At 38.7% G+C, this 24,210-nt stretch overlaps 1 protein-coding gene and 1 pseudogene across 3 annotated transcripts in view; both read right to left on the bottom strand.

The window, feature by feature from the left end:
• Nucleotides 1-24,210, bottom strand: part of Lin52 (lin-52 DREAM MuvB core complex component) — a 94,378-nt gene that overhangs the window by 36,585 nt on the left and 33,583 nt on the right. The window lies entirely within an intron of this gene.
• LOC147822759 (large ribosomal subunit protein uL23 pseudogene) overlaps nucleotides 1-24,210 on the bottom strand; it is a 39,341-nt pseudogene extending 15,131 nt beyond the window's left edge. The window contains exon 1 of the transcript XR_015444936.1: nucleotides 1-24,210. This exon is cut by the window's left edge and continues 15,131 nt beyond it. The product of XR_015444936.1 is annotated as a large ribosomal subunit protein uL23 pseudogene (transcript).

Raw genomic sequence — 24,210 nt, 5'->3', positions numbered from 1 at the left:
AATGTCCAGAGAGTATTAGATTGGTTATAATCCAGTATTTCCATTAGTGCTCGGGAAAGTAGAGTTAAGTTAATTAATGCTGAGTCGACATTAACTAGAAGAGATTTGTGAAAACCAGTATGACCTAAGATATAAAGGATTTTAAAAAATGAAAAAGATGTACAAAAATTTTTTTCAAGGGGCAACCCCTTTTCCGGTCCCCCTTCTGTCTCTCTTAGGCAGAAGCTTTCCTTCTCCCAATAAATTTTTCCTACTCTTAACCTCTGTTGTTCCTAGAATTCATTCTTCAATTTTAGAGAACACGAACTTGCATTTCAGATATCTAGTAAGTTTGGGAGTTACAGCTCTTCCCCCTGTATCATTTTGGAGGTCTTCTACCGAGATTACTGAAGATGGCATCCTACTAAAGGATAACAAAGAGTTTTCTTTATGTCATTTAATGTCTTGGGATCAGATGGAGGTCTTTGACCGAAAGACTATTCCATACTAAGATGGACATTTTGGAGACCAAAACTAGAAAGGTAACTGGGCTATGAGGACAGCCAATATTTTGGCCCTGGCCCCTCAAGGTCAACAAAGAATCCAGGACATGAAGGAACCTTTCCTACAGGATCCTACATCTTTTGACTCAAAGCTATATGACTACCAAGATGACAATGCCTGGCACATGTTGAGGGCCTTTAGATAAGACTCTCTGTAGAGTAACTGTAACCGCTGATCACAACCACAACCCTCTTCAGCTGGAAGAAGCCAGACCTGTCCTCACCCTTTACCCTCTCACAGCAGTTAGGGGTACTTCTTCAGAGGAGGGAATACTATAGATAGGTAAATTAATTAGGTATCTTGTTGGCAGGTAGACAGGGCCTCCCTTAAGGCGCCAGCCCTCCAAGAACCAACACAGCAAAGAACCAACATGGAGAACAACTGAGGCACATTCACTGGTTAGCATTATAAAAAGGAAAAGAGGTACTACTTCCCCTAGAGATAGATAGCAGTGACTGATACTCTAAATGGAAAATTTCTTGTATGTGACTTGTCTTCCCATTTGATCCCCATTTAATCAATATTACCTGGGTGACTGTACTTGTAATCTTATTGGTTGGTCGTGGTTTTGTCCCACCTCATGCCCAGCTGGTAAATTTCCACTGGGTCTTATAGTTTTGTCCCACTTTGTACCCGCCTCACCATATGGCTTTGCTGTATAAAACATCTTTGAAAAGTGGGGTGAGTGGGCAACTCACTTTCCAGTCCCCCTTCTGTCTCTCTTAGGCAGAAGCTTTCTTTCTCCCAACAAATTTTTCCTACTCTTAAAAAAAAATTTTTTTTTTCAAAAGCTAAATGCTTTCCCTTTTAAAAAAATAATTAAAATAAAAATAATTTTCACCTAGAGATATGAAAACCTCCATAGGTATATGGGACTACATAAAGTCAATAAAAAAGAACTAAGGGTTTTTATTTTGTTGGTTTTTGAAACGGGATTGAACCCAGGCCTTCCCATTTAGTGAGATAGGGACTCACCATCACTAAGTTGTCCCAGGCTGGATTCAAACTTGTGATCCTCCTGTCTCAGCCTTTCAGAGTGCTGGGATTATAAGCATGTGTAATCCATGCTCAACTGGAATGAAAGCTTTTTTATCTGGCTAAGGAAGAACAGCAGCCATTCTGGGGTACCTAATTGCTTTTAGTCTACAGAAATTATATAGAGAGAAGGTATTTGGGTCCATAAATAATTCCACGCACAGCTATACTGCACAGCAGCTTGAGTTAACACCAGCATTTCCTTTCATGTGGACTTGTGCCTTTACAAATATACAGAAGTGGAGACAAAACACAGAAACAAAGGCAACAATTGCACCAGCAGCGAAAATGAACTTTTTGGTAAAGATATCACTTGATCTTCAAAAAGAGATGGCTGAAATTTAGAGGTTTTGTGACCTCTTCCTTTTTCTCATATGCTTTCCTAGCACATCAAACTGGGAGCCTAGTGGAAAGCAAAGGAGACATTCTGACAAGTAACTGCAAACGTAGGTTTGGGAAGGGGAACTAGATAGTACTAGTAAAGCATATTCTCTGGGCACGAGAGAAGAGGCAGGATGCCTAGTCATGTATGGACTTCCACAGGAATTGACCTTCAAATCAAACTTGGAGTTTGTTCTTAGTCTCTGTGTGGGATCCTTTCTCAAGGGAATGAAATGCAATTAATTTCTTTTTTTTTTTGGTACTGAGGACTGAACTCTGAACCTTGCACTTTCAAGGCAGGCACAGTGCCACGGAGCCAAATCCCTGGACCTGTCAATGATAATTTCTTAGAATGGGACACAAGATGGTCCTGGGCTTGTTCTCAAATTTCCTCCATCTAGTCATAATTGGCCCCTGGGTCTGATTTTCTTGATAAATTCAGGGCTCTAAAAATGCTAGCAAATTATAATTTAGCAAAAAAAGGGGCCTGAATTAGGCTCTCCTTCACCCTACCCACATGAATATACTGTGCTTCAGGTGTCTATCTAGTAATTAGTTGGATCAGGGGAAAACAAGCACTGGCACTAAGAAGAAACTAATTCAGTGCTGATGGAGGCCTTAGAGGACCACCCAGAGCCAGGACCAAAGGACTTCCCCAGACACATGGGAAGAGGGTAAGGCTAAGCAAGCACATTAAGGAGCAGAGGCTCTAGAGCACTCAGGCCTGAGAGTTAGTCCTGACTCTGTCATTTAATACCTGTGTAACCCTGGGCAAGAACCCCTCTCTCTCACTAGTGCAATGAGGATAACAGTAGCTACTCCACAGGAGGTAGATAAGGATGTGGATAAGGAGCTGGGCAGTGTCAGGCAAATATCAGGAAATGTCAGCTATCAGTAATCGACAGAAATGTATCTGTACCTGAGGTAGAATATCTACAAGTGACTGAAAGAGTGTATATGTTTATTTTCACATATCTAAGTTATTTAGTAAACCCATATTCAACTAAGATAAAATGATGTTTCAGAGGGCCGGGGATTTAGCTCAGTGGCACCACGCCTGCCTTGCAAGCACAAGGTCCTGAGCTCGATCCCCAGTACCACACACACAAAAAAGTTTCAGAATCCACCAAAGGCAAATGAGATTCAACATGTTAAAAATAAATATCTCCTAGCATCAAAAAGTACCTTTTCTTATACTCTGTATTTTCATTAATACAATAAATAGGAAACTACTCAAGTTAAAAACTGAGTCAGGGCCGGGGATTTAGCTCAGTGGTTTTGCTGCCTGCCTCGTAAGCACAAGGACCCGAGTTCGATCCCTGGTACCCCCCGCAAAAAACTGAGAGTCATTCATAACTCCTGCATCATCACATCTTCTAAAACTGGTTTCCTGGTTCTCCACTTGCCAACCAGTTATGAGTATCTATAATGTGCCAGGCATTCTTAAAAAGAGAAGAGAGCTGGGCATGGTGGTAAACACTTGTAATCCCAAATACTCAGGAGGCTGAGGCGAAAGAGTTGCAAGTTCAGGGCCGGGGATTTAGCTCAGTGGTTCCGCTGCCTGCCTCACAAGCACAAGGACCAGAGTTCGATCCCCGGTACCAACGAAACAAAACAAAACAAAAAAAGAAAAAACAATTGCAAGTTCAAGCCAGCCTGGGCAACTTAGAAAGACCCTGTCTCAAAATTTTAAAAGGTAAAGGGCTGGGCATGTAGCTCAGCAGTAGTACAGTCCTTGCCTAGCACGACAGCCCCTGAGTTCAGGTCTCAATAGGAGGCGGGGAGAGGACATTGAGAGGAGCAAGTCTGTAGACTTTGTTTTCAACTGTCAGTGATCTTCCTAAGCAGAGGTCAGTTAGTGTCACCTCCCGGTGCACTATTCTTCAGTAGTCAGTAGTCACACAAAGCCTTTTGGAGAACACCACGGCTCACAAGCATGACCAGGCTTCTCCTTAGCTTTCCACAGTCATCTCCTCACTGCTTACCCAGCACTTTCCCAAACGCAACCGGCTTCACACCTTTGCATTTACTATTTCTTATGCCCACATTATCACTTACTCACTGTTCAACCTCAAAGACATTTCAAGATTACTTTCTCTGATCTTGAGATAGGTATCCTTCCCTAGTACTTTCTGAGATACTCTAAGAATAGCATTGGTATTTTTCTCTATAATCCCAGTGCTATACACACTACATCCAAATGGTAGACACTCAATACATACATACTGAATGACTTAAGGTAAACAAACAAACAGACAAACTAGAAAATCTTTCTTTTTCCCTAGCACTGGGGACTGACTCTTGTATCTTTGCACTGAGCTATATCTGCAGCACTTTTTCTTTTTTTATTTTGAGACAAGTCTCATCAACTCACTAAGTTGCCCAGGCTGGGCTTCAACTTGTGACCCTCTTGCATGAGCCTCCCAGAGAGCTGAGATTACAGGCATGTACCCAGCCAAAACCCTACAAATTCTTCAATATGAGTCACTACCTTGATACCTGAACAAGGTTTAGTTTGGCTGTGTTTCCCTTTAGAAATGCTGCCTGTCTTAAAAACTGTTAAAAACCTTTTGGGGTCACAGTCAAGCCCAAACCATCCCTTAATTTATTCTTTTATTTGTTCCTGGTGGTAGGGATCAAACCCAGGTCTTTACTCATGCTAGGCAAGTGCTCTACCCCCAGCCCTCCCTAATTTATTCTTTATCAACAAAATCATGGTTTCTTTCAGGTACAGGGTGATTCCACGCTTGGGGGAGGCTGGGATCATTTCAACTCTGGAGGTTAAACTTTAATTGGTCCACCTAAACCTATCATGGTAATCTCATTCCTCTTGATAGGAACTATCTTAAGTCATAGGAATATGATCACCATTGTGGGGTCTCTCACTAATAAGATGATGCACGGGGAGGGCAAACAATTTCCTTTCTATCTAAGGATTCTGTTGCCAGCATATGATGTGAAAGACTTTAGTAGCTATCTTGCAACTACAATGAAAGCCAACCTAAGAGGAACTGAATACCCTGAAAGTGGCACAGAGGAAACATAGAACAGGGGTCTCTGATGATAATGCTGTCACTGAATTAACCATTCCTAAAAATGAAGTACAGTCAAACATTGATACTCATCAAGTACTTTGAAATGTGTCAAATTTGGTATTCATTTGGATGTGAAAATTTTGTCCTGGTATCTGTTGTTGGTTTAGTGCTTGATGCACAGGTTAAAACTTTTCACTGTCAATTGCCAGGGGACTTCCTACCCTTTCCAGCCCAAACAATTTGTTTGCTACTCATTGATTTTAGTACCTGTCATGCTTCCTGGAACCAATTAATGATGGGGCTAACAAGTCTCCCTGTGGGCTACTTGTTACATGGAACATCTTTATATTTACTTACCTACTCATTTGAGACACATCTCACTATGTAGTCCAGGTGGGCCTTAAACTCTCTAAGTAGCCTTGGTTGGCCTCAAATGCATGATCTTCCTGCTTCAGCCCTCCAGGGTGCTGCTATTACAGGTATGTGCCACCAAGCCTGACCATCCTATCCTTCAAGCTATTTTACTTATTTGTAATTTGTGGGCCAAAGCACCCTAACCAATAGAGAGTATATTAGTTTGCTAGGGCTTCTGTAGTAAACTACCATAAGCTGAGCAGTGTAAACAACAGAATTCTGTTTTCTCACAGTTCTGGAGGCTAGAGTTTCAAGATCAAAGTGTTGGTTCCTTCTGAGGGCTGTGAGAGAAGGGTCTCTCCTTGGCTTATAAGAGAGCCCTGTGCCCCTTTACACTGCTGGTTTCTTTCTTTTTTTTTTTTTTTGGTACTGGGGATCAAACTGGGGATCTTGCACTTTCGAGGCAGGGAGTGGAACCACTGAGCTAAATCCCTGGCCCTTCATTTGTTCTTGTATTAACAAAAAAGACTTGATCCTTAGCACCTCACACAAAAAAATAAGTAAATAAAATAAAAAGACAGATTTTCTCCACCACTGCCAAAGTTAAACTTACAAAGAGAATGTCATAAAGACAAACCACTGAAACCTTGATCATCAAGGTATCTCTGAAGTTTGGAAACATCTACAATATCATCTGGTAAATGATGTACCGATTCCTTTTTTCCTGAGACCCACAAGTTATATATTTCATCTCACATGGAAGATCCTCAAAGCCTCAAGTGTAGAACCCACTCCGAGTGATGACAAAATTTTGGGGTTTTTTTTGCTTTTTTGAGGCAGGGTCTCCCTTTGTAGTTCAGGCTGGGCCTGAACTCACAATGTAGCCCAGGCTAGCCTCAAACTCAAGGTGATCTTCCTGCCTCAGCCTCCCAAGTGCTGGGATTATAGGCATGCACCACCATGCCTGGCATGACAAAATTTTATTTGAAATGGCCTGATGGATAGACAAGTAAAAGTTTTCAGATGAGAGAAAGACTAGGCTACTGTTGGAAAGACCCTTTTGTAGAAGCCTGAGGAATTTAAATTTTATTTTGTAGAACCCAAGAAGCCACAGAACTTTCATAAGAGAAATCTGTCATGATTAACTCTTCTTTTTAAAATACTGTATCTAAGCCAGGTGTCCTGGTGCCTGGCTGTAATCTCAGTGCTCAGGAGGCTGAGGCAGGAGGATTGCCATGAGTTCAAGGCCAGCCTGGGCTATGTAGTGAGTTCAAGGCCAACCTGAACTATATAGCAAGACCCTGACCAGATAGATCGATCGATCGATCGAATCTGTAGTAGCAGAAGACAGACTTTTTGTTGTTGTTTTGTTTTTTGAGACAGGGTCTCACTGTGTAGCTCAGGCTGGCCTTGAACTCACTATGTAGTCCAGACTGGCCTCAGATTCACAGCGATCCTCCTGTCTCGGCCTCCCAAGTGCTATGATTACAGGAATGTGCCACCATGCCCGGCCAGACTTTTTGGGGGGGGGGTACCAGGGATCGAACTCTGGTTCTTGTGCCTGCAGAGCAGGTGGCAGAACGACTGAGCTAAATCCCTGGGCCCAGACTTTTTTTTTAAACACTGACCATGGCACCTAACAGATGCTCAATTAATACTTATTGATAGACTGACCAACTAAAGCCTTACAAAAGGGTTATTAGAACTGGAGATTGACATCTAAACAAAGTTAGTCCAGAAAACCAATACTGAGTATTCACAGAAAGATAACAAAAGTGTTAAGGCTTGATGACTGTTTTTTGTTATTGCTAAAAGAGTGTAAGTATTATGATCTGTAATCAAACGATGTCAATTCTTTTCCTACATTAATATGACTCTGATCTGGCTTAAAATAGGAGGACAAAGCAAATCAATAACCTTATCTAGAGGAAATAAAGCCAAGTAAAATTGCACCAAAACATCAATGTTTATTTCATACTGTTAGCCCTTTTCTTGCTTGGCTGTATGGTCTCCAATCATCCCTGAAATACAAGTGATTGGGCTCTGCTGGACCCACCAGTTAAGGGGAGGGGGAACATTTATCTACCGTCAATTTATGGGACACTAATCTCCTTTCCACTCCTCTGATTACAAGCAAGCAGGATGCTAGAGAAAAGGCCTCAACAGAAGCTTTAAAAATATATAAATAAACCCAGCCCCTTCTGCTCCAGGAATTCAGAAAACATTGGCATTAATACAAGAGAAAGTGATCTGTCCAAGCAAAAGCCAATCTGAAGGAGGAGTAAACCCCACAAGCTAGCCAGCCATTATTGCTAGCAAGATAGCACACTTGTTAAAAATGTATATTTTAATTTTCTGTATTGCAAAAGGCCCCAATTTGCCCAGGGATCTAGCTAAGCTGCCATTTTCTACTACGACAGAGTCTAATCTTTATTTAATGGATTTAGCATCTATCTTTACTAGAGTGGTCTCTAAGGAAAAGGGGAGGGGAGAATGAAGGGGCAGAGAAGAGATGACCTGATCCCCCTCCCCCTTTCATCCATCCGGTGCTCATGTTTGTGTTCAAAATTCAATTACCTCCTTATTGATACTTCACCGAGATATTTAAGCTGCAAACATGAAGCCCTGATTTCCCAAGGGGCCAGGCCCCTCTCTATTTCACTGCTCTGCTTTCCCCAGGGTGAATTCCTGAGGCGTCCATATTAATAGGTAATCAGTCACAATTCATTTATTAAACAGCTAGCAAGGTTTATCAGCCTGCCCTGATTAGCCCGAAGAAACCACTGCATTCCTAATTTATTTATGGAAATGTAAGTGTCTTTTTGAATTCCATTCAGGAGTTGCTGGAGTGTTTTGGATTTAGCACAGTGAAATCTAACAGGCAGCAGACAAGCCTTCCTGGAAGAAGAGAGGCTGCCTGGGACTCTAGATGGCAGAGCCAGGGACCTGAACAGCAGAGAATCTTCTGGTCACCGGATTTGGGTCTACATAATCCTTGGATTAGTATTTATTTGATTGCTTTCTGTTTACATAAAAGAGTTGGAAATGTTATTACTAAGCAGCCATTACTAGCCTGAGACAAAAATCAATCTCAAGGGTGCTGCTTTTTGATTGGCAGAACAGTGGCCCTTAATGGAGTAGAATTGAGGACCACAGTGATTTAAAAGACAATAATTCTTAGCAGAGTTAAACTAACACTAGGTTAGAATACAAACCAAAACCACTAAAAATAATACTTCTCAAGCATTCATCTTACAATAATAACTAAACCAGACCCTTTTAATCTTATACTGTTCTAGGCTGGAGTAACAAAGCAGCTTTGTGTATAACTTCCACAATTCAAACCAATTAACAGTTCACCCAAAATTGCCCATTACTAATGAAAAGGCCAATACAGATTAAATAAAGCTCTTAGGAGTAACATTAAAACTCACCCTAACTGCCCCAGTAGGTGCAATTAGAAGAGAAATGATTTTAGGGACTTGAGTAGATCTTATCACCTAGATTCCTGCTTCTAATCAGAATTAGAATGGGCTTTCTGCGAGAAATGATAAAATATTTACAAATGTGAAGAATATAGTCAATATTTCAATGCCACCAAAGAATGTTGTGAATGCTTATCTTTGATTATCCACAGTCAATATTTTCAAATCCTAATCTGCTTTCCTCATAGAGCTCACTATGATTAAGAGCACCCTCCCCATATCACCTAGGGTACATAGTGAAAGACAAAGCAAAATCATGAGAAAAACATCAGACAAATCCCAGCTGAGGGACATTCTGACCAGTACTCCTTAAAACTGTAAAGATTTCAAAATCAGAAACTGTCACCGTCAAATGGATATTCTTCTTCCTGTTCTAGGGATTGAACCCAGGGGTTCTCTACCACTTGAGCTACACTCCCAGCCCTTTTAATTATTGTTGTTTTTTAGAAAAAGTCTTGCTAAGTTGCCTAGGCTGGCCTTGAACTTGTGATCCTCCTGCCTCACCTTCCCATATAACTGGGATTACAGGCATAAGCTACTGTATATAACAATCTTTCTAGGATTTAATGTGGAAAAATATTTCCTCTAGATTTGTGGACTTTAAATATTACTGACTCATTCAAAATCGCACTACACGAAGCACCAAATGTAAAAAATAATTAAATATTCTTTCTGGTCTATTTGACCTTTTTATTCGTGCTTTAAAAAGTTGCTATGAGTCCCCCCACCCCCATACCCACTCTTTTTTTTTTTTTTTGGTACCAGGGATGGTACTCGGGGCGACCTTGTGCTTGCAAGGCAGGCGGCGGAACCACTGAGTTAAATGCCCGGCCCAATATACCCACATTTTAACTAACAAATTCAAAGGGAATACTGCCATCTACTGAGTCACAATTATCACCATCCTTTCTCTATGCCAGTGTTACCTCATGTTTTGATGCTCTGGTGGCAAAAATTTAATACTAAGAATGATATTATGTTTCAAACAAACCCTTAAGGCACAAAAAGTTGTACACATTCAGAGGTGCCAATGACCGAAACACACCAGAAAATAGTTCCTATGATCTTTATCCCATTATATAAGGGCTGCTCAAAAGATACTCTGAAATAGAAGATGGGTGGGAAGGTTGGTTCCCTTCATCTTCAAAATCCTCTTTTCCTGTCTGGAAAACTATCAATACTCAATACCATTCTTTCATGAGCTTCCCATATTAAACCAGAAAGGCTATAGAGCTGTCATTTCAATTTAAGGACAGACTGGATATTAAACTTGAAAGTGAATTGTTTCAGTGTTTATCTCAGCCACTATTTGTCTTGAAATTAATTTAATTTTTAAAAGTATAACATATATAGGGGCCTGGGGTTCCGCCACTTGCCTTACAAGCACAAGGTCCCAAGTTCAATCCCCGCTACCACAAAAAAGTATAACATGTATAGAGAAAAATGTACAAATTCTAAGTATACATGAGAAATTTCACAAAATCACACACCCATGTAACAGCCACACAGAAACACAAAGAACCACTACTAGCACCTAGAAGTCTCCCTCTTCGTGATCCCTCCCAGGGATCACCACAATCCCAATGCAACTATTTTTTTTTTTTTGGTACCAGGGATCGAACTCGGGAGCTTGCACTTTCGCGGCAGGCGGCGGCACCACTGAGCTAAATCCCCAGCCCTCAGTGCAACTATTTTTTTCACTTAATTAATAGAGATTAGCTTCGTTTTTGAACATTATATAAATGAAACCATATAATGTGCTGTTTTGTGTCTAGCTTCATTCACTCAGTATAATGTTCCTGTGACTCATTCATTTTGTTTTATGTAACAAGTTTATTTTCATAGCTATAAGTATTCTACTATATTCTTGTATAACAAATAATTATATTTTTTATTCATTCAACCCTCAACAGACTTTGGATTGTTTCTAGTTTGGGTCTATTATGAACAGTGCTGCTCTGAACCTTTTTGTATGTATCTTTTGGTACACAAATGTATGTATGCATTTCCATTTCTATGGTACACATGTAGCACTGGAGTTCCCAAGTCATAGGGTACATGTACAAACAGGCTTAGTAAATACTGCCTAGCAGTTTTCCAAATTGATTGTATCAAGGATCACCTGCCATTGAAAGCTGCATATTTCTCAGTAACAAACTGCTATGAGTTTTCCCCTCTAAATAAACCTCAGGCTAAAATTTGACTGGCATCGTGGCAGGGTTGGGTGAGGCCTCTGTGACTAGGGCCTCTAAGAGGGATTAATGCCTTTCTTGTGAGAATGGGTTCATTCTTGCAAAAGTGGACTGCCTCACATTTTGACCTTTTGCATGCACCCAGTCTTGCCCTCCCATTTTTCTGCCATGGTATGATGCAGCACAAGGGTCTCACCAAATATGACTGCCCGATATCTTGGACTTCCAACCTCCAGAACTGTGAGCTAAATAAACTTTAAAGTGACCCAGTCTCAAGTATTCTGTTAGAGCAACAGAAAACATATGAAGATGGGGACAATATTTCAAATTGTAAATTATTCTCAGTTAAAAGAATTTGAGACACTTGGAAGTAAGCACAGAGCAGTTAAGGAAAAGCAATCAGATAGCTAGCTGCTGAGATCATAACCTGAGACTTTCCCAGACTCTGGGACCCCTCTTGAGGACTATGACTTGAATCCAGGCATTGCTAGAAGCCTATTTTGAGAACACTTTTTATCTCATACCCCTGTGCCTTGATACCAGTTTACTTACAGGTTTCTTCCACCCTGGTTCTCTCTTAACTTTAATCAATACCTCAAACTTTTCAATAAGGAGATTATTTCAGAGTACAAGCTAAGTTATTTTAGTTAGAATGCAAAGATATTTTTATACCATAATGTCCTTATCTGATTGCACAGAATTTATTTCACAGAATTTATTCTGAAGTAGAGGTTTCTGAAAAACAAGATTACTGGAATTGAATTGGAATTACTATAATGGGAACCCCTCCTCCAAGATTTTTCCTATTTATAATGACAAAGACCCTTGTCAATAATGTGAGAATACCATGCCTAACCTCATTCATGTACCGATCAGGCCTGAAGCAGTCTTATCTCATCATGATATCTCAACTTAAAGGCAAAAAAGAGACAGCTGCCAGAATATTTTAATACCTATGAATTTAGAGAATTGCTCTACGTCAGTCTAATCATTTTGTGGAGTTATAAAAATATCTGCTACAAAAGTGGTGCTGTAAGTATGTGTCTTTATGTAGCTGAGGGTAATAAAACACTGCACAGCCTTGGGTCAAAGTCTGCCAAGCCAGAACTGATATATATATCAGAGCTGCTGTGAATTTTTAAAACTGTTCTGGCTAATCTTTTTAAAGGATCCTTGTTTATTTAAATAAAAATTAGCTGTAATAACAGCCAACTGCTTTGGTGCTTCAACAATGAGTTGTACTTAATGAAAATTCAGAAATCATCACTGCATGTCATAAAGAGGTTAACATTTAACACAGAGAAGACATTGAAAAAAGAAAAGAAAAATCAATATATTGTTAAAATCAAGGATTTTTGAGATTCTGATAGGTAGTGAATCCAGTTTGCACAGAAAATAGAAATAATCAAAATCACTGTCAAGGCCCAAGTCAAACTCACCTTAGGCCAGTGGTGGCAAACCTTTTAGAGCTTTCAATGGTAACAGCCTCCTGCAGCCTGCGTGCCATAGGTTTGCCACCACTGCACTAAGCCACAGATGCTTGACAGTGGCAACTTTATCTCCTTGTTGCCATTTACAGGCTTAATAGGGTAAGCGTACAGAGGCTGCTGACAGCGTGGTGAACAAGTGAAGATAGAAGATTTGCCTAACTGCTTAATTACTAATCCTTATGTGGACGATGGACAAATAAGTAGCACTTTGTCCTGTACTCACAAAATGGACTGCCAGCAAGGGAAATATATATGAGAAAAAGGGTTTGTGCAGGTTAATCAAATAGTAACTGCTATATAGAATGTTTTACATGGACTCTTACAGTGAGGAGGAAAGCAATTTGCCTCTGATAATATATGACTTTTTTTTTCACTCCAGTTTAAATACCACTTTTTAAAAAAACACTTTTTAAAAGATTGTCTCCATTCACCTTTAGACTACACTACTCTCTCAGGTATGTGAACTTTTATGCTACTCATGTGGCTTTTGGTATTTTCTTTCTTATACTTCAAGCAATAATTAGTTTATTAGTCCCTTAAAGAGATGCTTATGTATTTCTGACACCCAAGATCTACCACATTGTTTTTCATAATAACCCATCATAAATATTTTATTTATTATAAAATCCAAATTCTAAAAAATAAGCATGAAACCTTGGTAGGGTCCCAGATTTAAAATAAACAATGAGGATCAGGGGATAATTTCAAATCTATTTTGGAGAAAAATAAAGGGAAGAGAAGAAGGGACTTATTAATGACCTGAAGGAAGTGCAATATAAAATACATTTTTTAAAAAGAAGGTCCTCAATTAGAAACACGCCTATAATGCACTTTTTTAATCCTTTTGGGCTTCCTGGACAAGTTTAATTATTTTTTTTCTTATGTAACTTAAAAAAACAGAGGTATTCACATACCAAAAGCCAACACATTTCTTTTTAAAACTGCCAAAATTCATATAACATAAAATTGACCATCCTTATTATTTTTTTTCTCTTTGTTTTTTTAAGTTACATAAGAAAAAAAATAATTAAACTTGTCCAGGAAGCCCAAAAGGATTAAAAAAGTGCATTATAGGCGTGTTTCTAATTGAGGACCTTCTTTTTCATCCTCACTATTTTTAAGTGTGGTATTAGGTATACAACCTCTAGAACTTTTCACTTGCAAAACTGAAACTGTACCCATTAATCAATAACTTCTCATTTCTCCTTTCTCCCATCCCCTGGCAACCACCTTTCTATTTTTTGTCTCTATGACTTTGATTACTCTTGCTTATGCAGGTGGAATCATACAGTATTTATCTTCTTGTGACTGGTTTGTTTCGGTTATTGTAATAGTCTCAAGATTATATGTCAGATTTTCCTTCTTTTAGGACTGAATAATATTCCATTATTTGTATACACATTTTATTCCGAAAAATCCTTCTATGAATATACATATCTAAGTCTCACTTTCAATTCTTTTTGAGATATACTCTCAGAATTGGAATTGCTGGGGGCCAGGGATTTAGCTCAGTGGTTCTGCCACCTGCCTTGCAACCACAAGGACCCGAGTTCAATCCCTGGTACCAAAAAAAAAAAAAAAAAAAAGAATTGGAATTGCTAGATCACATAGTAATTCTATACTATAATACTGTTTTCCATGGGAATTATGTCATTTTACATTCTTATCAATAGTGTACAAGGGTTCCAATTACTTCCTATCCTGAACAATACTTGTTTTTTTGTTTTTTTGGGGTTTTTTAACAATACTTGTTATTGTTCATCTTTTTTATTAGAACCATCCTAGTGAGTGTGAAGTGCTATCTCATGGTTTTGATTTGTATTTCTCCAATGACAAATAATGATGAACATCTTTTCATGTGCTTATTGGCCACTTTTACATCTTCTTTGGACAAGTATCTATTCAAATCCTTTGCCCATTTTAAAAACTAGGTGGTAGGGCCGGGGATTTAGCTCAGTGGTTTTGTCGCCTGCCGCGCAAGTGCAAGGACCTGAGTTCGATCCCCGGTACCAAAAAAACAAACAAACAAACTAGGTTATTTTATTATTATGAGTTTTTATATATATTCTGTGTACAAGTCTTATCAGACGATATACAAATGACTTGCAAATATATTCTCCCACCTTATAAACTGTTTTCATTTTCTTAATGATGTTCTTGAAGCACAAAAGTTGTTTTTTTTTTTGTACAGGGATTGAAGTCAGGACCTTCTAATTACGAGGCAGGCACAGTGCTACTGAGCTAAATCCCCAGCCCCCAAAGTTTCTAAATTTTAATGAAACTCAATTTTTTTCTTCCTTTTCTGCTTATGGTTTTGATAGCACATCTAATGCCTGTTTCCTTTTAAAGTTTCAATGTTCAAGGAGATGGTCCTTTCCTTTAATATTTCTTTGTGTGTGTGTGTGATATAGGGGATCGAACTCAGGACTTTGCACTTGCTGGGCAGGCACAGTGCCACTGAGCTACATCCCCAGCCCCTTAATATTTCTGACTTTTCAACTCAGGTGCAAAAATACAAACTCAAGGCATACAAATTTGCCATGCTCCCACTGGCATCGTGAAATGCTATGGACAAAGAAGTCAGAGTGGTAACAGCCAGTTTTAGAAGAAATTCAACCTTGCTTATGTAAGAAATATCCTGGAATGTCTTACTGGAAAACAGGCAGGTATTGATTGCCATGCCTTTCAGGAGGCAGTATATGACTTCAAGGACATTGTTTTCACAGACAGTGAAAGGAGTACACCGTTAGTACTGACATGGCAAGAGGGTGGCAAAAGTTTAGAGGGTAGGCATAAAAGTGATATAGGAGAACTGAAAAAGGAAGAGGAAGAAGACTTAGAGACTAAAGTATCAGAGGAACTTAAAAGAGTTTTCAGAAATTTACTTAAAGTTCTAACATGAGAAGCTGCTAATTGACACAAGTGATTATGATCATTAAATAGAGATTTAAATAACAAAATTTGCACCAATTTCATACCCAGGAATAAAAATCTCCTACTATTTATGGAGTTCTTTGGAAAGAAGCTATTATTTCATGAAGAGTTCTTCTCAGGATATTGTTTCACAATTATCTCTCTTATTTGCTCTACCACTTGCTTCTTTCTGCGAGGCTAATACAAAATGTGACTTTTCTGTGGTTCATTTCTCTTCTTGACCCACACAGCCCATAATTTGGCGTTAGTCTCTTGAGTTTGAAGATTTAGGCGAGTTCAGGTTAATGTTACTACTAATAACACTGTGGTGTAAATTTATTTTAGGGGGAGAATTACTTTAGTTATTTCTAATTGTGGAATACTTTATATCAAAAGCCTAAATGGGGCCAGGGATTTAGCTCAGTGGTTCCACCTCCTGTCTCACAAGCGCAAGGTCCCGAGTTCATTCCACAGTACCAAAAAAAAAAGCCTAAATGGGTAACTTAACTTTTTAAAAACCATATTTTCCTGCATTTTAGAGGAAAACTGATATGTTTAGGATAATCACAAACTTGGGAATTGACAAAATTATCATATAAATGTCAAAGTTCTATCTTGAAAGCAACAAGTTGACTAATTTTTCACAGAAGTGCCAGATGCTAGTTTTATAAGCAGATTTTGTAAGCCTCACATATAATAAGAAATTATTCTGTTACATTTGGCACGGGAAGATTATTTCTCAGATGCTGAGAATAGCAGGAGAGGAATCTTTTTGCTTCATTCTTTCTAGGAGACTGAAATAATTTGACATTAAATGTAATTTGAACAATTTTTTTAAATCTTCATGGTAAATTCTTTGTTAAAAGCTGAAATACATTCACTGAAATGTATCATTATATTTCTTTCAAAGTAATATACAAAATATAGAACTTAGAGGAAATAATGTACAAAATCAGAATGATGGTCTGTTAAGCTATAGGCATTATTCACATGCTTACAGCAAGCTGCTAATTTATATTACAAAGCATTTTACCTATTTTAAGTGTTCATTCCACTTGTGCTAGCTCCAAGGAACTGATGGACTCAGTCAATAGTTTGCCCACAGTGTAAAAAACTTTGAATAGATTTGCTTAGTAGACTCGCAATCTCCTTCCTGATAGCTTAGGGAAACACTCAACCTAACTTGATCAGAAACCTAAATCATCAAGAAAGGTTGACACAGGTCCAAGGATCAGCAACTTTTTCTATAAAGGGCCAGTCAGAAATATGTTAGGCTTTGTGGGCCACATACAATCTCTGTTTCGTGATCTTCTGTTTTAATTTTTATAACCCTATAAAAAAATGTAAAAAGCTATACTTACCTCACAGAGAAAACAAAAACAGGCTGCAGGCTGTAGTTTGCTGACTCAGTTTTGTCCAATATGGTAGCAACTAATTGTAGCATCTACTTAAAATGAAGGATTGAATTTAAATTTTTATTTAATTGTAATTAATTTCACTTTGCCCAAATATATGTGTCTAGTGGCTACTGTTTTGAACAGCACAGGTTAAAAGGACCTCCAAAAAGCTGGGCGTGGTAGCACATGCCTAGAACCCTAGCACTTAGGAAGCTGAAGCAGGAGGATCACCCAGAGTTCGAGACTAGCCTGGACTACATAGTGAGTTAAAGGACAGTTTGAACTGCACAGAGTTTATGTATACCTGTCTCTCTTGAATCTACTTAAGGCTTGGGCTGGACAAGAAGTTAGGTATAAATAGTATAAGCGAACTGTTATTAGTAACAGCCCCCAATTATTAAATTAAGGACTGTGTATCAATTCAATTGACTAACCAAGGGCTGGAAAAATACTATATAAGAAACCTGAAGCTAAATTAGCTGGCATTTCAGAGTTTATTAGTATGACATTTCATTAATAATGTGGGCAAACCAGAACTTTGAATTGTGGAGAGAATGGAGCTAAAAGGCTTTGAGTTTTAAAAAGATATGTAATGTTTCCACTTCTGATGAAAGTAAAAATCTCTATCATTCAATTTGCAAATAGATTCTCCTACTGAAGACAGATGCAACTAAAATTAGGCTTTTGTTTGCCTGAGAAGACAACTGATTTCTCCCATCACTGACCGGAAATGCACCTGGAAAACTGCTTTGCAATAAGGCCCTCAAAGTTCAAAAGGTACAACCTTGCTTTTTTGGCAAACTATTGCACAAGAAACTTAAGTCTTCAGTTCCAAGTGCTAACATATCACTTCCCAAGTCCACTAATACACCCAAAACTTCATTCCTGGAACTTGTAGAGAATCTGTGGAGAAACCCTCAACTTTAGGGGAAGCCTCCAGTCCATACCTTAGATGACCCTCATCCAAGTTGATTTGTTTTCCCTACCTGCTTGGGACAGAATACTTCTCATTTAACAAAGCAAAGAATTTAAAACAGGCAGCAAGGTGCATATCAGTACACCTATATTCAGATGATGATTCATAACAAGATTCATACTAACCACCGCCTAAAGTTTCATTTCTTGAGCATTTCCAGTTTAAAACAATCCTGGACTAAAACCTAATACTCCCAAAGAAAATTATTTCATGTGAAATCAGGTTGAATCACAGAACACAAATCAGTGAACATAACCATTTAGGACAATAAGCATTCACTTATAAGGTCCAGATCAAATCATCTACTAAGAGTTTTGAATTGGTATATCCATACAATAAATCTATGCAGCAAATGGAAAACAATGAAGTAGGTCTATACCGCTGTGAAAAGATATCAAAGATATATATAGGAAAAATGTCACAAAACAGTATGTATTATGATCTCATCTGTGTGTGGTAACAAATACAAACTTAAGACTATGTACAGAAAATGTCTTGAAGTGTTCATGGAGAAATTGGCAGTGGTGGTGAATGATGAATTCAGCAAATAAAGTTTTTATTTTTCACCTTATATCCATCTACACTATTTAAAAATTTTTATATCAAGAACTCGTAGGGACAGGGATTTAGTTCAGCGTTGCTGCTGCCTGCCTCCCAAGGACAAGGTCCTGAGTTTGATCCCCACACCAAAAAAAAAAAAAAAAAAAGGAACTTGTATTACTTGTCTAAGTTTAAAATGTTTCCTTTGAAACCCAGAGAGATCTCTAGTAGCTCTTCTCAAAAGACTAAAATGTGGCCCTCCTTTTCTACTTCAGTGCCAATAATTTAAATGAAAAAGTCAAAGTGATTTCTTTTGTATTTAAAGCCATTATAGCATTCCAAAGACTGCTTTTGTTAATGAATTTCCATAGTGGGCAGGAGAAAAAAATTGACACAACAATATTATGAAACTAGAAGATTAAAAAAAGAAAGAAAGAAAAGGGGGGGGGGGCGGAAGAAAGGCACACCTCAAATAGGGCCTTGGTAGGACAAGACAATCCACAAGTGCCAACCAGCTCCAGGCCTGCAAAGATCTCAGGAGAGCCATCACATTTCAATTACCATCACTAACATTACTTATTATTTGGCCTGCTCCAGTCCCTCCGGAGGGCAGCTTGTGATGATAATACCCAGCTCTTCTTGTAAAACAATTCATTAGGCAAAGCAGAACAGCTGGGGCAGCCACGTGTTCCTTCTTAAAGCACTGTCCCACTGGGACCTCTAGCCCAGATTTCCCTTTTCGTGAGGGACAGCCACCACCCCTTTGACAGCTGTAGAGTCCTCCAGGGACACTTTAGGTTTAATCAGTACTTCCTGCACTGGAGAGGGCCATTTGATTTCTAACATAAACTAATGGCACTCCTGCTTTCAGCAGGTTACACCAGACATCAGATAAGAGGCTTTAGGGCATTTTTATCTTGTTCTAATGCTCCAGAGTTAATGAGGCAGCAAAAGATATTGTCATAGAGCCCCAGTGTAGCTATATTATCCAATAAACAGACTCTTTCCAAGACAGGTTTAATATGGATCGAGGAGGTAAAGAAGGCTGGCTTAATATTGATCCTATTGGGAGGATGAGAATCCAGTCACCATAATTAGAGCAAAAATCATGCACATTTGGCAGTAGACAAAGTACTACAGAGAAGGTAAGGAGTTGTCTTTAAAGATTAAATAAAATGCTGATTTTTACTATTTTAAGCAGCATAAATTTACAAGATTTATTTGGCATTTTGAGCTAAGTTTTTAAAAATTGCTTCTGAATGAAGCTACCCATTTTCCTATGTTTTGCTGAAAACTGTTCTTTGGAGTTAGCTTTATTGCCAATTTTTAAAAAATCTATTATAAAAGTAGTTTCATGTTAAGTATATAAAATAATTATATTAATGGTATACATCTTGAGTACAATTATAGCTTTTTTACCAGCTATAAAGCATTTCATCATGTTAAGTGGTAAAGATTCTCTTTAATTAATTTGGTTTTTTGTTGTTGGTTTTGTCATTGCCTAGGCTGAGCGTGAATTTACAATACTATTGCCTTAGCCTTCCAAACAGCTGGGCTCACAGACCTATTGCTAGGCGGCTCTCCCTTTAACTTCTAAATTTCACTGGAGCTGCATCATATAGGGCTTCAGAAATAATCCAATCAGTTATTCAACAGTTCTATAGTCTACTATAATCAAGGTTATATGAAACACAGTAAATATTAAAATTAACCTTGGATTCAATGGTCCATGCTAGTTGCATTAAAAATACTATTAATCTCTTTCTCTCTCTCTCTCTTTCTCTCTCTCTGTATTTTAGAATCTGTTTTGGCAAATATGCAAAAATTTTAAAAAGCCAGTATTTGTTTTCCTGACATTAGAAATATCTATGGCAAACTCTACTCAGCAATTTTGTTTTTTGGTTGTTTTTGTTTTTGAGACAGAATCTCACTGTGTGGTTCAGCCTGGCCTTGAACTATGTAGCCCAGGCAGGCCTTGAACTTGCAGCAATCCTCCTGCCTCAGCCTCCCGAGTGCTGGGATTACAGCCATGCGCTACACCACACCCAGCTCTACTCAGCAATTTTAAAAGCTGTATATTTCTGTAATGGGTTACTCCCTAAAGATTAAAAACAATAAAATTGCCTCATACTTACTACCTTGAAGAAATAGAAAAAAATCTGCAAAATTTCCTTAAAAGGATATGTTGGCCACACACTCATTTATACAGTACCAACCATACATGAGGCATGACAAAACAATACAGTGAATGCCCCCCAAATTTAATATTTATCACAGTTTAAGACATACTATTCTTAATCCCCCTCAAAATACCCTGCCATTTTGCTTTAAATACACTGATCCCATCATTCTTGCCACTTTCTGAAGCAGTTCTGGAAGTCCTCTTTTGTGTCTTTATTTGAGCTATCATGGCTGCCTTGATGTACTGAACCTATTCAAAATGTTTACCTTTTGAGGTTATTTTGACTTTAGAGAAGAGCCAGAAGTTGTACAGTGTCAGATCTTGTGAATAAGGTAAATAAGGACACACATGATTTTTTTTTTTTTTTTTTTGGTACTGAACTCGGGTCCTTGCGCTTGCGCAGCAGGCAGCGAAACCACTGCGCTAAATCCCCGGCCCCCACATGATGTTTTTATGAGCCTCCTTTTCCACTGGATGGCTCCTGACAGTAGCATGCACAGTATTTTTTTTAGTAACACCCTATAAAGACACTCGCAAAAGAGGACTTCTAGGGCTGCTTCAGAAAGTGAAAAGAATGATGGGATAAGTGTGTCCTATGCAAGGGAGAGTATTCTGATGGGGATTAATGACAATATGTCTTCTACTGTTTAAAAATTTAAACATATTTTGATTATACCTCCTATGATAAAAAAAACAAGATAATCAGAAAACTTTATGAACAAAGTGTGTCACAGACATCAAGTCCACACATGCACCCTTAAAATCACTAATTCTGAACTTTCTCAACATAACCAAAACCTCATATCCTTTTTACTGAACCATTGCTCGCTCTACCGCTCCTGTTTGTTTGTTTGTTTGTTTGTTTATTTATTTATTTATTTATTTATTTGACAGGATTTCGCTATGTAGTTCAGGGTAGCCTTGAACTTACTAAATAGCCCACTCTGGCCTCAAACTTGTGGCAATCTTCCTGTCTCAAGCTCCCAAGTATTGGGGTCACAGGCGTGTGCCACCATGCCTGGCTGCCGCCAGGTGATTCACTACTCTTGCACAGGTCTTTTGTTCCCTGGGGGTGGCAGAGAATGCTGCCTTTCCCAATATCCATTGTCACCTTCTGATTATTAATTTTTAGCAAAATTACAGAGCAAAAGATTATCTTATTTTGGTCCTAAGGAAGGCCAGGTGACTCGGTTCTGTGGGATGGACTTTCAGGAAGGCTGCGTAAAGGGAAAACAGCGAGCTCGTGGGACTGCTTTTTTGTTCTTCTCCCTTTCCATATTCTTCTGGCCTATGCTGAAACATGATGGCCAGAGCTCCAGCATCCATAAGGTACCCTCTGGGATGGAAGCCATGTTCTAAAAAAGTGGAGTGGAAAGATACAAGCCTGAGTCTTTGATGATACCATGGAGCTATCCTACCTACTAGGGTTGTCTACTTTCAGCCTTCCTTCTTGCGGGGGCGGGGGGGATCTACCAGTGTAAGCCATAATTATTTTGAATTTCCTATTATTTGTAGTTCACTTTATTCTAACTAATAACCTAGTATCCACAGTTTTATTCATTTCAAAGATGCTTTGACAACACCTTAGCAAACAAAACTAAAGTTCTGTTAATGCATACCTGAGTTCCACCTAAACTGTATTCTCCTAGTCACAAGAGCTTAAAATCTAGACATTATTTTGGTAGTTCTTGTTTTTCTAGTCAGTTACAAATTCTTACCTATTTTTTTCCCCTAAAAACCTCTCTTAACGGTCCCTTCCTATGCAGTCACACGGTCCTATCTAACATAAGCAACTGTTCTGCTCTTGAACTGCAACAACCTCTTTGTCAGTCTCTGGAAGGAAGTTACCGCTGCAACCTCCAATTTTCTCTAAGATCTGCTACCAAGTTTAACAAAATGATTCCTCAGCCTGGTCCCTCAGGCTCTCCATAATCTAGCCCCCCTGGCTTTTCTCACTACACTTTTTAGTATACTAACCAACCCATACTCAAAAATTGCTTCCCAGTCTGAAGGTATTCACTCCTCTCACATGCAAATATTAGCTATGGAGTCCTACTTCAGGTTTCATCTCTTCCAGAAAGTGTTCCCTGAATTCTTTACCTTACTTTTTCCTATTTAGGACACTGCAACACACATGCTCAGAAAGGGAACACAGAGTGAGATGACCATGGTGTGAGAAAGGCCAGATGAAACCGGAATAAGGGCCAAGCAAAATCTTTTGACTTTGTCTTAAGAACAATGGGAAGCAAAAAAAAAAAAAAGAGAGAGAGAGAAAGAACAATGGGAAGCCATTGATGAATTTTAAGGACAAGGGCATGTGGTCACATGTTAATTTGTTTTAGAAATATTACCCCAACTGTACAATGGAGTAGATATTGGAGAAAAGATCAATTTTACAACTAATTTAACTGGAAGGAGAGAATACCAGAAATGAAGTGACGACAAGGCTTGCGGTACAGGATGAACCTGAAGCTCAATGTTCTGGAGGAAAATGACAATCATTTAAGCAAATATATATTCACTGTAGGAAAAGGTGATAAATAATTATTAAAAAGAGCTGTTGTGCAAAGTTTAGTACTACATGTTCTCCTACCAAAAATGTGATGGCAAGCCGGGTGAGGTGGCACACACCAGTAATCCTAGCACTTGGGAGGCTGAGGCAAGAGGAGTGCCACAAGTTCAAGGTCACCCTCAGCTACAAAGCGAGTTCAAGGCCAGCCTGGACTATATAGCAAGACCCTATCTAAAAAAAAAATGTGGGCCAGGGATTTAGCTCAGTGGCACTGCACCTGCCTTGTAAGCACAAGGTCCTGAGTTCGATCCCCAGGACCAAAAAATAAAGATGTGATGGCAGCAGGGTATGATGACACACACCCATGTTCCTGGTACTCTGGGAGCCTGAGGCAGGAATATTCCTCATACTCTGGGAAGCTGAAGTATAAGGATTGAAAGTTCACACTCAACACAGGTAATTTAATGAGACTCTGTCTCAAAATAAAAGAATAAAAAAGGGCTGAGTATGTAACTCAATACAAAGACACTGGGTTCAATCCCCAGTATGGAGCAGGGGTGGGGGGAATATGTAATGGCATCTATAATGCCTGAACCTTGATTAGATGATATTTTTAAACCTTCATAAGATTTTTAGGGACAAATGAGCAGGTCTTGATGTGGAAGGATATTAGATATTTGGGAAGGGAGTAAATTTACTCACGTGCACATATAGCAGCAAAAAGGGGGGATCACTGGGTGTGTAAAATGTTTTCATAATAAAGGGTTGGAGAGAAAGACTTAATAGCATTTCTGAAGTTAGTGAAGAGAGGCCTCTTTCCTGACCTGTTTGTGACATTGATACTGATTCATTTACTTGCTAATTTGAAACAACTTAAAAATTTCTATTTTATTATTTTATTTTTAAAATTTTTTTTGGTACCAGGAATCGAACTCAGGACTTCATGCTTGCCAGACAGGCGCTGTGCCACTGAGCTAAATCCCCAGCCCAAAATAACTTTTTAAAAATCTACAGCTCTCAAGGAGTTTGGGATCTTAGAAAATGAGGGTTTTCACTCAAGAATCATCTTTCTATAAGGAGTTAGCAGATAAATACTGTAACCTTCACTTTAGTTTCAAGCCTGGCTACTTCTCGGATTCTATTCTCTGCCTGATTAAAGAGGGCAGCAAGAGGCT

This window comes from Heterocephalus glaber, unplaced genomic scaffold, assembly GCF_053883595.1.
Source record: "Heterocephalus glaber isolate CG9 unplaced genomic scaffold, H.glaber_assembly_v1.0 deba00001608, whole genome shotgun sequence".
In the NCBI taxonomy this organism is placed as follows: domain Eukaryota; kingdom Metazoa; phylum Chordata; class Mammalia; order Rodentia; family Bathyergidae; genus Heterocephalus; species Heterocephalus glaber.
The sequence above is the reverse complement of the archived record's forward strand: the minus strand, read 5'-3'. Positions and strand labels throughout refer to the sequence as shown.